The sequence below is a fragment of the Canis lupus genome, chromosome X (assembly GCF_003254725.2).
Source record: "Canis lupus dingo isolate Sandy chromosome X, ASM325472v2, whole genome shotgun sequence".
Lineage (NCBI taxonomy): Eukaryota > Metazoa > Chordata > Mammalia > Carnivora > Canidae > Canis > Canis lupus.
Window position 1 is genome coordinate 42,824,790 of NC_064281.1, and position 15,863 is coordinate 42,840,652.

At 39.9% G+C, this 15,863-nt stretch overlaps 1 protein-coding gene across 7 annotated transcripts in view; it reads left to right on the forward strand.

Annotated features, from left to right (window-relative positions):
- CLCN5 (chloride voltage-gated channel 5) overlaps positions 1 to 15,863 on the forward strand; it is a 155,198-nt gene that overhangs the window by 110,508 nt on the left and 28,827 nt on the right. The window contains exon 1 of one of the 7 annotated variants that reach the window (XM_025468644.3): positions 14,883 to 15,107. The exons of the other annotated variants lie outside the window; for them this stretch is intronic. The gene's annotated coding sequence lies outside the window, so the exon portion shown is untranslated. Of the gene's footprint in view, positions 1 to 14,882; positions 15,108 to 15,863 lie in introns of those variants that run through there. 7 annotated transcript variants of the gene reach the window in all.

Consider the following 15,863-nt stretch of genomic DNA (forward strand, 5'->3'; position numbering starts at 1 on the left):
AACCTTGTGTGTGTGTGTGTATCTTTTAAGTGTATTAGAACATTTCTGTAGCATGAGTATATGAGTGCTTATTTTCCCACAGCCTTTCTTGTGCTGAATATTAGAATTTTTTCATCTTTACCCTATGGTAGGGAAAATAAAATAATAAATACTCATCATTGTTTTAATTTTAACTTTTTTAGTTTAATGAGGTTGAGCATGTTTACTAACCATTTAAATTTCTTTTTCTGGAAGTTTCCTGTTTCTGTGAAGTTCCTGTTTTTCTGATGGGCTGATTATCTTTTCTTATCTTTTTTTTATCTTTTCTTATCTTTTTCTAGCAGCTTTTCATTTATTGCTACTAATGTTTTGTCTAATGTAGGTGGAGTGTATTGTTTCCATTTCTGTGTTGTTCTTGTTTACTTTAAAAAAATCTACAAATATTATAAATTTATACATAGCCAGATATGTCACCCATTTCTTTTCTGACTTCTGAGTTTCTTATAATTAGAAAGGACTTTGATATTAAATTTTTACTGTCTGGTTTTTAACTGATTGGGATTGCCATTCTCAAGAGAGAGTCAGAGAACAAAAACCTATGTCAGAATTTATTATTTATCAAATTTGTATTGGGGGTTTATGATATTGTAGAAATTTGGCTAGGTTCTGGGATTTAGCAAGGTTTTAAGGTACCCTCCCTGCCTTCATGAAGTTGATTCTAGCTGGCTAAACAAACATTAAGTACTTATGATAATACCTAATTCTTAGAGTCATTTTCAGGACTAAATGAAATAGTAACATAAAGTAGTTATAATTTTACCCAGCATCAAGTTACTGCTCAATAAAATGTTAGGCTCTCATTGTTATTATTATTATTTTATTTCTGTTATAACCCTATATTCTGAGTGTTATAACTCTTATAAGAACTTAGCAAAGGAAGCATTATATTTGTCTCTGTGTGTCTAGGATTGGAAAAGATTTCACAGAAAAGGTATGTTTGGGAAGGTCCTTGAACGACAAGTTATTTAGTAGGAAGAAGAGCATTCCAGACAGAAAGTGAGCTTTTACAGAGATATCAATAGGCCTAATATACAGAGATATAAAAAGGCAGAATACAAGCCCAAATAAATAAATTGGGGCCTTGAATGTCATGCTAACAAGTTTGGATTAACCTTGTCTGTGAGGACAAGCTCCTTCACCCATTCATTCAACAAATACTTTTTGAATACCTGATATGAAGCAAGCACTGTTGTAGAACTGATACAGTGGTGGGATTAACATAGGTATGATCCAAGTTGATCTGGAATTTAGATCTAGCTGGGGAAATTAGTAAACAAACAGACCAGTTAGTTATTTACCCATCATGATAACTACCAAGATGGAAATAGAGTGAATGACAATACAGGATAACTGAGGAAAAATACTTTTGAAAGGTTAGAAAGTTAGAAAGGTTAGGGAAGGCCTTTCTGTGGAGGTGACCAACTTGGGAAGAACATAGCCAGTATGAAAACCACAGGTTCAGAAGAAATTGTCTAGTTGAGGCACCCAAAGGTAGTAACAGTAGAAGAGAGCCTCTGAATTTAAAGTTCATAAAAGAAAGGTACTCGTGGTTTGGTATTTAGTGATTTTTCACATTTGCCTCCTTCTATGAAAGGGCCATGTGTTTGTGTATCACTTCCACTTATGCGTAGTCAGAACCCTTGGGAATGGGTTAGAACAATTACTGGCTCTGGTGGAGTAGCCAGATAGGCTATCCATAAACTTAAACTGACCACCGCTCATAAGCCTTCTGGCTAATCCAGAGAGTTTAGCTTAGTTATCATTACTGCTTCTAACCAAAAATGATGTCATACAGTGTCCATATCACCAAAGTACTTTTTGTGTTCACATTGTTCTCAGTAGGCAATGGAGGCAACCAAGTATGAGTATCTCTTATTCCTATTTAATACACCCAAAAGCTAAGGCAGATGAGATGTAGACATTGCTTGTGATTGTAGAATGTGTTCTTACATTAATAGGCCTTTGCCACTTTTCACTTGCCTTTCTTTACAGGACTGCATGTGAATGACGAGGTTTGACCATAAAACAACAAAGCTGTTTTCTATGCGTTGCACACAGAATTCAGTCCATTTACTATGCTCTGTAGTGATATAATTTTCTTGCTTTGCTTTTTAATTGTTTGTACTTTATTTAATGTTTTCACACAGGATTTCCGAAATGTACACAACAACAGAAAAAAGGTCATAAAGTCCTTGATATCAGTGGTGCGGCTGTGCATAAAACACTACATTTTGTACGGCTGTGCATAAAACACTACATTTTTTTTTTTTTTTTTGCTTTTTTTTTTAAAACACTACATTTTGTACCAGGCACAATAGCACGTACTAAAAAGATTAGTTAAAAGGAGCTTGAAAGGTAGTAGAAGTGGTTCTTGTTTTCCAGATGGCTAGAGGGATTGATTTATGAGGAATGAATAAATAAATTATGCATGGCATGGTTAAATGCATCTGTGGTAGTGTTATAGTAGTCTGTAAATGAGAAGAAACATAAACATTGAGGTCTCAAAGAAGGGAAGGGGGAGGGAAGCAGAAAAAAGAGTTTGAGTAATAGGAAAAAATTCAGAGCTGTTCTTATGGCCCATCTGTTCTTACTTGCCTGCCTCTGCAGCCTGGACATCATGGTTTGGCAATTCATTCATTCACCCGTTCAGTTATTCGGTATTTATGGAGCACCCAGATTAGAAACATGGCATTGTGCTGTTTTAATAATACTCATCAGCACCCTTGTTTCCCTCACCTCTTTGTCTTTCTACCTCAAGTGCCTTGCTACTCCTAATTCTTGAGTGAAGAAACTTTCCTGGCAGGAGAGAGCAACACAGGTAAAGGCACAGGAGCATGAGAGTGCCTTTTCTACTCAGGCAGCACAGTCTGTGCATCTGAGGTCTGAGGCTCCTGGGGGCAGAGATGGTGACAGTGGGAGTAGGAGGAAGGATAGCCTGGGATAGGGTAGGAGATCGAGTTAGAAGTCTGGGTGAGAGCTAGGCTGTCTATGCTTCAGGACCTTATCTTGTAACCAAGGAGTTATCAAATGATTTAAAAGCAGAGGAATGATATGATCAGGTTGGTCTTTTCAAAAATTTATGGCTGTATGGAGGATGGAGTCAGGGGAAGAGTGGGTTGAAGAATAGCAGACTGGTTAAACTGTTATTTAAAAATAGTTTAGTTAAAAGATTAAAAGGCCTGAATTAAGGCAACAGGAATGGAGAGGAAGGGATAATCACTTCTGGAGAAATTTCAAAAGGGGGGATTGATAGGACTAATTAGATATGGGGAATAAACTAGAAGAGTCACAGATGACTTCAAAGCCCAGGCAGAGTAGGAGAGCAGGCCGAGTCTCCCTCGTGTGGGAGAACGTGCCCAGACCACCCTTGCAAGCCTCAACAAACCTCCCAATGTCCCAGGGAAGAAAGAATGTCTTTGAAAATGGAACACATGACAGTGTGTGAAATCCACCAAGTAAGCTGTGAAACAGTTGTGTTTGTTCTGCCATGCTGCAAGGAAAGCTTCTAGTATTCCTCCAGAGAGAAATGGAAAACATCTTGGGCTCCAGCTCATGGGCTCCTGTTAGCACTTCAGTTGACTCAAGCAATTGTGTGGATGGCACAGGGAGGATAAGGAAAGGGAATTCAGAGCCCATCACCCTCATCATACTCAAACTTCCTTAAATACTTAGCCTGGGAGGATGGCAATTGTTACTGCTGCTTTTTGAGCTTGAAAAAAAAATAGTGTCCTGTATCAAAAACTCTTTGGGGCCATAAACCATACCAGTTTTATATGCTGAACCCTCAAAATGAGGCTTATTATGATGTCCACAGGCTTTCAAGGCTTCCTTTAGGTTACTTGATAGGAAAATATCTGGTCAGATTTTAGAATCCGTGCTTTCTTATCTCTTCCCATCTATTTATATTTTTATCTTATTTAAAGTAAATGCCTTATTCATATGTAATTAGTTTTTACCTATCTGGGATATCACATGACATTTAGTCTCCGTGTCACCCTGGAACTCCTCTTTGCCATGATGGTTTCTCAGACTGACTTTGTTTTTGATGACCTTGGCAGGTTTTTGTTTCAGTAGCTTTTAAACTTCATTACATACCTGTGTTCTTTTCTCCCCTGGTTTCATTTAGAAATAATTGATATACATCATTGTATAGGTTTAAGGCTTACAGCATGATGGTTTGATTTATATATACTGTGAAGTGATTACCACAGTAGGTTTAGTTAATATCCATCATCTCATAGAGATAGAATCAAAAGAAAAAAATTGTTCCTTTCCTTGTAATGAGAACTCTTAGGATTTACTCTCTTAACAACTGTCCTATATATCATACAGCTGTGTTAACTATTAACTATAGCCCATCATGTTGTACATTCTATCCCTAGTGCTTTTTAATCTTGGAACTGGAAGTTTGTACCTTTTTGAACACCTTTCTCCAATTCTCCATCTTCCCACCCCCTGCCTCTGGTAAGCATAAATCTGATTTCTTTTTCTATGAGTTCTTTTTTTTTTCCAGATTCCACATATAATGTGAGCTCACACGTATTTGTCTTTCTCTGTCTGACTTATTTCACTTAGAATAATGCTCCCAGTGTCTATCCATGCTGTTACAAATGTAGGATTTCCTCATTTTTTTAAATAGCTGAATAATATTCCATTGTATATGTATATACCACGGTTTCTTTATTCATTCATCATTGATGGACACTTAGGCTGTTGCCATGTCTTGGCTATTATAAATAATGCTGCAGTGAACATGGGAGTTAGTATTTTTGAGTTAGCATTTTCATTTCCTTTGGTTATGTTCCCAGAAGTGGAATTACTAGATAGTATGGTAATTCTATTTTTAATTTTTTGAGGAACCACCATACGGTTTTCCATAGCGGCTGCACCAGCTGACAGTTTTGAATACCTCTCAGGTACTTTATAGAATGTCCCTCAATTGGAATTTGTCTGATTTTTTTTATCTCATGATTAGACTGGGGTTATAGGTTTTAGGGAGGAAGAGTAGAAGTAAAGTACCATTCTCATCATATCATATATCCAGGCTGTATATTGTTGATATTACTTAGGCTGCTGATTTTAACCTTGATCTTCTGGCTGAGGTAGTGTCTGTCAGCTTTCTCCACTGTAAAGTAACTTACTTTTCATCCTTTCCATAATGTACTCTTTGGAAGGAACTCACTGTATAGCTCACACTTAAGACTAGGGAGTTATGCTCCACCTCCTTGAGAAAATATTTGGAATTGTTCTGCATGGGACATTTGTCTCTTCTCTCCCATGTATTTATTCAACTACTTATTTATGTCAGCAGGGACTCATTTGTTTAAACTTTGGGTTATAATCCATTTCTACTTTATTTTGTTCAAATTTTTCCAGTTTTGGCCATTTGGAGCTCTTTCAATTTTCTGTTTCCCTTTGATACACCCCTGTCACTGTGGGGTTTTCTAGAGCACTTATTTTTTTCCTGGCACTACAATGTACCATTTCTCCCAAGGGGAGCCCTGGTTCCTTTTAGTAGAAAATGGTATTAGAAATGAGGATATGGGCAGTAGGTGTGTTCATTTCTAATGGGGCATTATGCTTTAGGCTCTCTTAGCCACTCAGTAAAAAAATATATGCGTGTATACTGACCCATGTCTACATATATATCTATAAATAGACATTATCTACATGTAACCATCTGTGTCTACATTAAGCTAAACATGAGATCATATGAATATCTCTAATTCTACTCCATTAACACATGGGTCATTGTAGCCTCCTCCCCTTGCTTATTTGTAACCTCCCACTCCAGGTAGGGAGAAACTTGGCTCCTGCCATCCACCATCCATTATTTAACTTCCAGTGTGCATGGATGGTGGTTTCAAATTATTAACCTTTAACTTCCATGGGAAACTACTTTGTCAACTAGAATATAGTACTTAAGCACAATTTCTTTTGCCTTTAGTCTTATAGACTCCACTCAGTTCCAGTTTCTTGAATCAGCACCTTTTTCCTCTCTACCTACTTCCATGAGGCTGTTTCACAGATTTGTAATATAGATTCTTCTGTCACATTCTGCATTCCATCTTAAAAAAATCTTTGCATACATGAAGGTCCACTGTGCAATAAATTCTATGGATTTTGACAAACACATCGTGATAGGTATCCACTATTACAGTATCATGCAGAATAGTTTCACTGCACTAAAAAAAAATATCCCCCATGCTTTACCTCTTCAGGCACCTCCCTTCTGAGCCCCTGGTAACTAACAGTCTGTTTTTCATGTCCATCAATTTGACTTTTCCAGAATGTCAGTAAATGGAATCATGCAGTCTAGAGGCCTCTCAGGTTGGCTCCTTTCACTTAGCAATATGAATTTAAGATTCCTCCATGTCCTTGTGTGTATTAATGTCTCGTTCCTTTTCATTGCTGAATAGTATTCCATTGTCTGGATAGAGGGCAGTTTGTCTATCCATTCACCTAGCTACTGAAGGAGATCTTGGATTCTTCACCTTTTGGCAACTATGACCAAAGCTACTATAGACATCTGTATGTAGGTTTTTGTGTAGGCCATAAGTTTTCAAGTCAGTTGGGTAAATGTATAGGTGTGTGATTGCTGTATTGTATGGTAAGACTATGTTTAGTTGTGTTTTAAAAAAATTTTATTTATTTACTTATGTATGTATGTATGTATGTATGTGTTTGCCACTGCCCCCCGCCCTGTCAATTGAGCAAGCACAAGCAGGCAGAGCAGGAGGCAGAAGGAGAGGGAGAAGCAGACTCCTGCTGAGCAGGGAGCCCAACATGGGATCAATTCCAGAGCTCTGAGATCATGACCTGAGCTGAAGGCAGAGGCTTAACTGACTGAGCCACTCAGGTGCCCCTTCAGCTATTTTTCTTACTGGTTTCTAGTTTCATTCCTTTATGAATTTATGGTAGAGTGGCTAGAAGTTGGGCTGTTTAATGTTTGGTGTAACCGTCTGTGCCAGAGGGTTAAAATTTTGTAGTGTCCTTGTTTTCGTGTCACTGCCTGATTTTGAGTTTCCTTTAAGTGCAGTTTGTTGGGAGAGATTCTGTGGCTTGTAGTTCTTTCAGCTGCCACCTACTGTCATTATACTGGAGCCCCCTTGGTGTTGTGGTAAGGTATGTGGGAGCAGGTCATTTTATAATCTTCTGTTAAGTGTCAGTGTCTGTTGGGCCTGTGTCTTGTGGCTGTGACCCTCACACAGTTTAGTCCAGTGGTATGGTTTTTGTTCTTTCTGCCCCATACTTCTGTTCCAACCATGGCATTCCCAGTCCATCTCCTGGAAGCCCAGACCCCTGTTGAATATGTTTTTTTTTTTTCTTCCTTTGGGTGAGACAAGAAGGCTGGGGTGGTGGGGTGTGTGTGTCTGTGTCTGCCAGAGTGAGAGGAATGCCCTTCCCCCAACTGGGATAAGGCTCAGGCAAAGTATTTCCCCCTGGAGCATAGGCCTTTGGTATAGAGAAAGCTCTGGGGAATTTCACATGATTACTCTTCCCCTCCCCTCGTCAGAGCCAGGAGGGGATCTTTCTCTTATCTCTACTGTGAGAACTTGGTATGGTTCCTGGAGGTAGAGGCCACAGAAGTGCAAGGCTCAGAAGTTCCTCACTCTCATGCAAGTCTACACTCAGCCTTCAGCACTTTCGTCATTGCCATCCAAGTGTCCCCTAGTAGTTTCTGGTTCCGTTGGTCTCTACTTCAGGTGAGCAGACCTCCTTGTGTCTTTGTCTTTTTGGATAAACCTGTCTCTTCAGATTTAGGTGTGGCAGTTTCCCCTGTAACCTTAATCCTCAGGTAGGTCCATGAAAAGTTACTGACTGTTCAGTTTGTCTGGCTTTTTCTTGTAGTTAAGGATGAGAGTAACAACTCCTAAGTTCGTCATTTGTCAGAGCTGAATCTGGAAGTTCCCCATTTGTTTATCAGTTAGTGGAACCACTGTGGTCCCCTCTTGAAGGAAAAAAAAAAAACCATAGAGGCCCTTTGGCAGTAAATCCAGAGTGGATTATTTTTAACCTTACCTTGTTCCAATTTACAGCATGGGGTAAAGGGTTGCTGCAACGTTTCAGGAGCGCATGCTAGATGTTTTTGAGGTCTGTGGCTAGCGGGTACTCCACAGACACTGGCCATATTGGTATAACTCTAGTGAGCCATACGGCTGAAGCATTGAGCCTCAGGTTGTCGTATGCTTCACCAAAGAGCTGAGTCTTGCTTTTCTTTTCTAAGGATTGGTACTGCCATTTTATGATCCTGCCAGCAGAGTGATCTCAAATAACTATGCAATCAAAATACCATTTGGAATTCCTCAAAGCTTAAGGTCCTCTCACGTCCTTCAGCATAATGTATGAGTGATTTAAAAAAATTATCACTAAACTTATAAAATATCAGAGGTGGAAGGGACCTTAAAAATCATACTTGTTTACTCCACCCTCATTTTATAGATGGAGAACCTGAAACCCACAGAGATTAAGGCAGTTGCCCAAGGTGATACAACTACTGATTTGTGGAGCTAGGCTTAGAATCTGTACCTTCTCACTCCTGGACAATAGGGCCAATAGCAAAGACTTTCTTTCCATTGACTTTCATTTAAAAACTTTGTAAGCCATCTTCCTCCCAGTGCTTTCCTCCTGGTATTGTCTGAAAATTTACCTGCTTTGTTTCTAAATACTCCAGTGATCTGCCACTCAGAATGAAAGGTCTGCCCTTTGAAATGTCCTGTCTCTACTCTTCTAGCTGTGTTATCTCTTTTTTTTTTTTTTGGTCATTATTTTCCTTTTTAGAACCACTATGACATAACACATAGATACATGTCACTATTAAAGATTCAAATAATACACATGTTTATAAAATGTGAAGGACATTCCCCATACTTCCCACACCAGAGATAGCCCCTAAAAATAATGCAATGTGACTCTTTGGATTCTTTTTCTATCCAGGTAACACATAGACACACAGTTTTTAAAACATTCTACTTATTATTCTGTAATTTGATTTTTTTCATAGAGTGTGTTTGAGAGATTTTTCTATTTTAGTACATGTCAGTCTACTTCTTCCCTTGAGCTGTTCCCTCATTCCTGGACTCTTTTCATTGTTTCCAGGTTTTTGCTCCTACTAACAGTGCTGCAATGAACAACACGCACACACTGGTTTGAGTAGGTACACGTGTTTCTTTAAGAGCAATCCCTAGGTTTTATATCTATAACTCGTTAGTTCTGACCCTGACATCACACCATTTCCGTGAGTCCAAGAAGAATTTCCTAATTGGGATTTCCTCTTGAAGTTTTTGCCCCTGCCAAAGAATAATTGCTCATCGTGTGTCCCCAACTTCCTTTTGGGGATTAATAGAGAGAAATAGATGCAGACTTAGTACAGAAGAACTGGAGAACCGCTGCTTCTGAAACAGTGATTACATGTTATTACCCAGGACTGTGCTAACCAGGGAGGTTTCCCAACACTGTGGCATGTTAGATGCTTTTTAGTGCAGTGTCTCCCTCCCCATTACATTCCCTGATCCTTTCGTTGGTCCCATAAATGTATAAATTTGAGAAGGAAGGAATGAAGAGCAAGTCATGAAGTTGAGGGATTGTTTTCTTTATGTGGCCAACCCTCTTGGCAACTTTGTCAAATCTAGCCCCGCTACATCCAGTTCTCCATTGATTTTCGTGGTGTCTTAGTCCAGCTGGAGCCTGCAGATACCAAGCCATCAATCCACATTCTATTTCTCATAGCTTTGGTAATAACTCTGGTAGTTAGCACCCTGGCTCCAGTGGTTAGTGAAAGTTGAATTGGGTTGGGAACTTCCAGATGAGAGCAGATGCTGGGAGTAGGAAATCTAAAAGTCCCCCATCAAGCAAAAGTCTACAGGCCGGTGGGGACAGAGCTGTATCCATCAGGAAACAGGGATCCTGAGGGTGGTCTTAGAATCTAGATTCTGCCTTGTTTCTGAAGTCTTCCCTATCCCGTTCTGCCATACCCTGTCTTCCTGGATACTTCTCAGAATCCTCAAACTTAATGTAGTAGATTCATTGCAGTTTTTGCAGTCCCATTACCTGCATCTCTCACTACCTCTTATTTTGTCTAGTTTGCAGCAGAGTTGGGATAGAGAGCTTCCTCTTTGTTGTCCTTCCTGCCTCTTAGACACCTGCAAGTTTTAACCTGCCATGAACGGAAACCAAAGCAGTCAGTCCTTAAATGAAACGTGTGCAAAACAATACAGGTACTGACCAGTCAGACCGGATGTCAGATGCAGCACTGGGCAGTGTTCTGGAACCTCCTGATGTTCTAGCTGCTAAAACATGGGGAACATTCAGGAGCTTCTAGGGGATGGTTGGCAGGGAGAAGAGTCCTGGGAGAACAAAGTAGTTATCTATAGCTCTGGAAGTCTTTCAGTATTTAAGAAATAGTATGGCTGTACAGATGTGTGTCAATGGAGTCTCCTTGAAATATGAACACAGGGCAGCCCAGGTGGCGCAGCGGTTTAGCGCCGCCTTCAGTCCAGGGCATGCTCTTGGAGTCCCAGGATCAAGTCCCGCATCAGGCTCCTTGCATGGAGCCTGCTTCTACCTCTGCCTGCCTGTCTGTCTGTCTCTCTCATATGAATGAATAAAGATCTTAAAAAAAAAGAAATATGAACATATGTCCTCAGGGGCCAAACTAAGATAGTGTATTTTTTGGAATTCATTTATTTTTTAATTGGAGTTCAATTAAGATAGTGTATTAAAGCATAGCATGGCCTTGTGATCCTATCCAGGGCTTAGATGGGAGAGCGACTCCCCAACAATCGCTTTTCAGCCACTGGGTTTAGGTAAATGGGAAAGCAAAAATAGAAGTGAAATGGAGGGACGAGTTGATAGAAAGGTCCTAAAAGTGTTGACTAGGTATTGGAGCTTCAACTGTAATGTAGTCTCAAACCTAGAGACAAATGGAATGTGGAAGGGTTCCTAACTTTCTGGGAGATCTAGAATGGACGAGCCAATAAAAAAAGGGAAGGGGCTGCAGGTATGGAAGTGAGAAATGGCATAAGATAGGCTCTTAGTTCTTGCCGTTGAATGAAGGGAAAATTCAAATAACCACAGGATGAGTATCTGCTGACGTACGCTAGGTAGACTGTTGAATTTTTTGTAGATGTCATTTCAGCCTTGCAAACATACAACATATCCCTGTAAAAACTGAAATACATTTTTAAAAATGGGCCTCTTTTCAGGTCCTGTGATACACACCATCAAGAGCCCTGCCCATTGCTTTGAGTATTCCTTTCTTTCTTCAGGCTGCTGCCAATAAGTGAGCCATCCTGCAGCTGCCTATTACTAAAGCAGTTATTAAAAAAAATAAAATAAAATAAAGCAGTTATTTCAGGGTCTGTGCATGAGGTTTCTTTCTATTCTCTTTCCCCTTGTGTTTTTGTTAGTGTTTAACTAAGTTCGCTTAATCAGTTACCGTTTAGCCCTCCAGGGTAAATTTCTAGTGGCTTTTTGGTTAGGGATTGAAATAAACATACTCTCAAATTGGATTTTTTTTCTTATATTTTATGGGGTTGTCTAGTTTCAAGCATCATGTGATTTTTAGGGAACAATTAGAAAGTAGTTTTCCATAAAAGGAAATGAGCTACATGCATTCATTTATATGCCTCCTCATTCAAGCAGTGCATTTCTAAAGACCCATTGTTCAGTTGTTAGACCTAAGGGTAACCTACTGGGAAAGCTGTTTAAATGTTGACTTTTTTCTGACTCGTTTTCTGGACATTTTGCCCAGACTCAAGCAGTGCAAATTACCCTTTAGGAGCTTTTAAAAAATTATTCAAATTGAGATCTAATTGTACTTTAACTTTCATCATTTTCCTATTAGAGTATTGAATTGTTTTATAAAACTTAGAGCACACTATGCCTTCAAAAACTTACTTGGGTTAAGTTTTACCTTTTTTTGGTTAGGGAGGCAAAAATCTAGACTCACTGAAGCACCTCAATATGACATTTAGGGTCCTTGTTTGATTTTACTCTTCCTTTCTTGGCAGAGAATTTACACACCAGAAGCTTAACTCTTAATACACTGTTTTGTTTTGTTTTTTTAAAAGCCCTTTTGCATTTTGTTACTTTCTTTGTACCTCAGTAGTTAGTCCCGAAGAGGATCATCTCTGCTGCCATTCTTGACAACTAAGTTTTAAGAATTTACTGTTTCTTTCTAGTAAGTTAAAAAAAAGTGGTAAGGAAAGAAACCAGTTGGATGTGGCATTTGACTCACAGTTTAAGCGGTGATCCAATCAGATATAGGTACTTCCATGAAAGAGTGCAATTTAATCCCTCTCATGGTTGTAAAATCATTGTTGTCATCATTATTATACACTTAAGTATTTTATTTGTCCTATTCTAAAAATTATGATGGATAGCTAAAAATTCCGAGTCTGCACTTGTGCCAAATGGCCTTCCTATGGTGAAAGTTTTAAAAATGAATATGACACTGTATGTTGACTATGCTGGAATTAAATTAAAAAACATTGTGGGAGCCACTGACATTTTAGAAATCAGAAAGTGATATTTTAGAAATCAGAAGGTGATCTGATCGTATCTGTGTTCCAGAAAGATAACTCTGCTTGTTCCCAAATGTTAATTGTATTATCAGGTTTTTATCAGAGGCTGCCTTACAAATTGGTAAGCATTTCTTTGTCTTATTTTCTCAATATCAATTGACCTACACCTGGTGGTCTGTATAATGAACATATGCTAGAGATTACAAATTTGGCAGAAAAGGGAATTGTAATTAAATCTCCTTTTAGCTCAAGGACTGCAGTGTAGCTACCAGACCTAGTTTTTTTTTTTTTTTTTTTAGATTTTATTTATTTATTCATGAGAGACACAGAGAGAGAAGCAGAGACACAGGCAGAGAGAGAAGCAGGCTCCCTGAGGGGAGCATGATACAGGACTTGATCCCAGGACCCCAGGGTCACACCCTGAGTTGAAGGCGTCCCTCATTTTAATTCTTCTCATTAGTGCTAGTTGAGTTCATCAAGAGAGTGCTAGTTGAGTTCATCAAGAGACTGAGATGTTATGACAATGATGAACTGTACCAAAAGAATACAGGTTTATGGGACACCTGGGTGGCTCAGGGGTTGAGCATCTGCCTTCAGCAACAGTTGTGGTCCCACGGTCCCAGGATCAAGTCCCACATCAGGCTCCCTGTATGGAGCCTGCTTCTCCCTCTACCTCTGTCTCTCATGAATGAATGATAAGTAAAATCTTAAAAAAAAAAATCCCACAAAAAACAAAAGAATACGGGTTTCATGAAGTCCCTAACATTTGATAAGGTTTTGTTGTATTAACATTTCAGGATGCATGGGGCCCTAAGAAGCGATGAGAGTGACCACAACATTTCAGAGCCCTACATTTAGGTCTAATTATTGGAGCACACTGACTGGATTAATGTTTAACAGCAGCTGTCCTGCGGATTCACTGAGAAGTTAAGAGATGGCTATTTCATTCTCCTTTACTTTATGGGCCTTATCGCACAGTTAATTAAGACCTGCTGAAGAATAGCCTTAGGAATAGGGCCTGGGGGATCCCTGGGTGGCTCAGCAGTTTAGCGCTTGCCTTTGGCCCAGGGCGCGATCCTGGAGACCTGGGATCGAATCCCATGTCGGGCTCCCGGTGCATGGAGCCTGCTTCTCCCTCTGCCTGTGTCTCTGCCTCTCTCTCTTTCTCTCTGTGTGACTATAATAAATAAATAAGTAAGTAAGTAAGTAAAATTAAAAAAAAAAGGAATAGGGCCTGGGAAGGGGGAGCTTTTGAAATAATGCAAATGTAATACTGAACTTATTTTCACAGCTGAAATAGCTAGTATTACCCAGTTTGGATTAGTGAGATCATATTTGATGTTGCTTTCCAGGTAGAGAACCCATACTAAGAAACAGCTCATTTTCTTTCTTTCTTTTTTTAAACAGCTCATTTTCTTGAGGATAATCTGAGGTTTTTTTTTTTTAATTTTTATTTATTTATGATGGAGAGAGAGAGAGGCAGAGACACAGGCAGAGGGAGAAGCAGGCTCCATGCACCGGGAGCCCGATGTGGGATTCGATCCCGGGTCTCCAGGATCGCGCCCTGGGCCAAAGGCAGGCGCTAAACCGCTGCGCCACCCAGGGATCCCGGATAATCTGAGTTTTTAAGTTACGAGGTGCTGTAAAAGAGCTGAGTTTGCATTCAGTTTCATTTTTCATAATTTTCTCTAATTACAATGTAGACACAGAAAGACACAGAACATATGTGTGCAGTTTAAGGAATGATTCTAACATGAATGCTCAGGTAACCACTGCTCAGATCAGGAAAAATTATACCAGCATTCTGGAAACCCCGCCCTCACCATGTGCTCCATCCAGACGGTGACTCCCCCGCCCTGTTCTGGATAGCTACCATTCTTTTTGTCATTTTCTTGCTTCTCTCTGTGATGTAGGAGCTTACATTTGTATCCTAAAACGGTGTGATTTAGGTTTGCCTGGTTTTGAACTTAGATGGATAGAGCCATGTTATGTGCTCCCATATCTGGCATCTTTCACTCCGCATTGCACGTCTGAGATTCTCTCCGTGTTTGTGCTCTCCAGGGCATCATTTTCTTCAAAAAGCCTTTTTTTTTGTATTTGACCCTCTCCCTTTTTAACCCAGGACCCCTGTAACTCTTCTAAATGCTTTCAGATATTCCTGCCTTGCCTTCTCAGATTTTTTGCTAAATAACGTCTAAAGACAGAAGCTTGTCCAGACCCCAGTTTTGTGAACTGATCCGACTGCCCCAGCCTGACGGCATTTGTTTAGATGAGACTACATCTTTAAGGCTTCTGTGCTCAGTTAAAAATCTTCCTTTCTCCAAGGCTGGTCCAAGGGTCTGGTCACATGACTCCAACAGTGACATCACATTCTGACCGCCGGGAACACTGGTGCTTTAGGTGGCAGAGAACGCAGCAAGTGCCCTTCTCAAGCAGTTAATACCAGGGCTCCTTCCATAGAAGCTCCGCAACCTTAATGACCAAATGCGGGCTGCCAAGGTTATTTCTTCCTTGAGGCAGAAAAAAAGAAGGCTGTGATTGAAGGTAAGCAGACCTGAGCCCAGTCAAGGACCGAAGTGTGACCCCAGGGAGACCGGGATCTGGAGAATCACAGTCTGTTGTCGGCTTCTAATCACTGCCTGCTCTTTCAGAGCTGCCTGACAATTTGCGTTTCTAACAGGAGACTATCTACAAAGAAGGATGATGCAGTGCTCATGTTACCTGGTGATGTAATAGGATTCTTTCTTTCCTGTTGGGAAGCTGTTGCAGATCTTCATTTTGTCTTAACGTCCTTAAGAGCTGGGGGCCTCATTTGATATAGAGTGTAACATTAGATAGCTAGGGAGTGTTTTTAAAAATCAATTTTACAAAATCCTCTCTCAATTTCTCCTGAAAGCAGAGCCCTTAAATCAGAGCAGATTCATTTGGAGTATTAACCTGCTTTAAAAAGTAAATTCCTGGTTGTTTGGTGTCCTGGGTTCATGTCAGCATTCGTCTTGAGAATTGAAATGGCTTGTTTTTTTGTTTTTTGTTTTTTGTTTTTGTTTTTTTGCCCCTCTCACCATACTTTATTTTCTTTCTGTCCTCATTTCCTAGCTGGCTATTTCCCTCCAAGCTCTCAAACATACCAGCATTAATCTTTATCAGTATGCCACTGACATGATAGGAAATGCTGGGCTGGTGATTCAGCAGCCAACCATTTTACAGTCAGGTAGGCTTGAAGATACGGAAAGGACTTTGGTTAGGGGTTTTAAGATTAACTTGTTCCCCTCCTCCACTCCAGTCCCATCCCCACCCTCA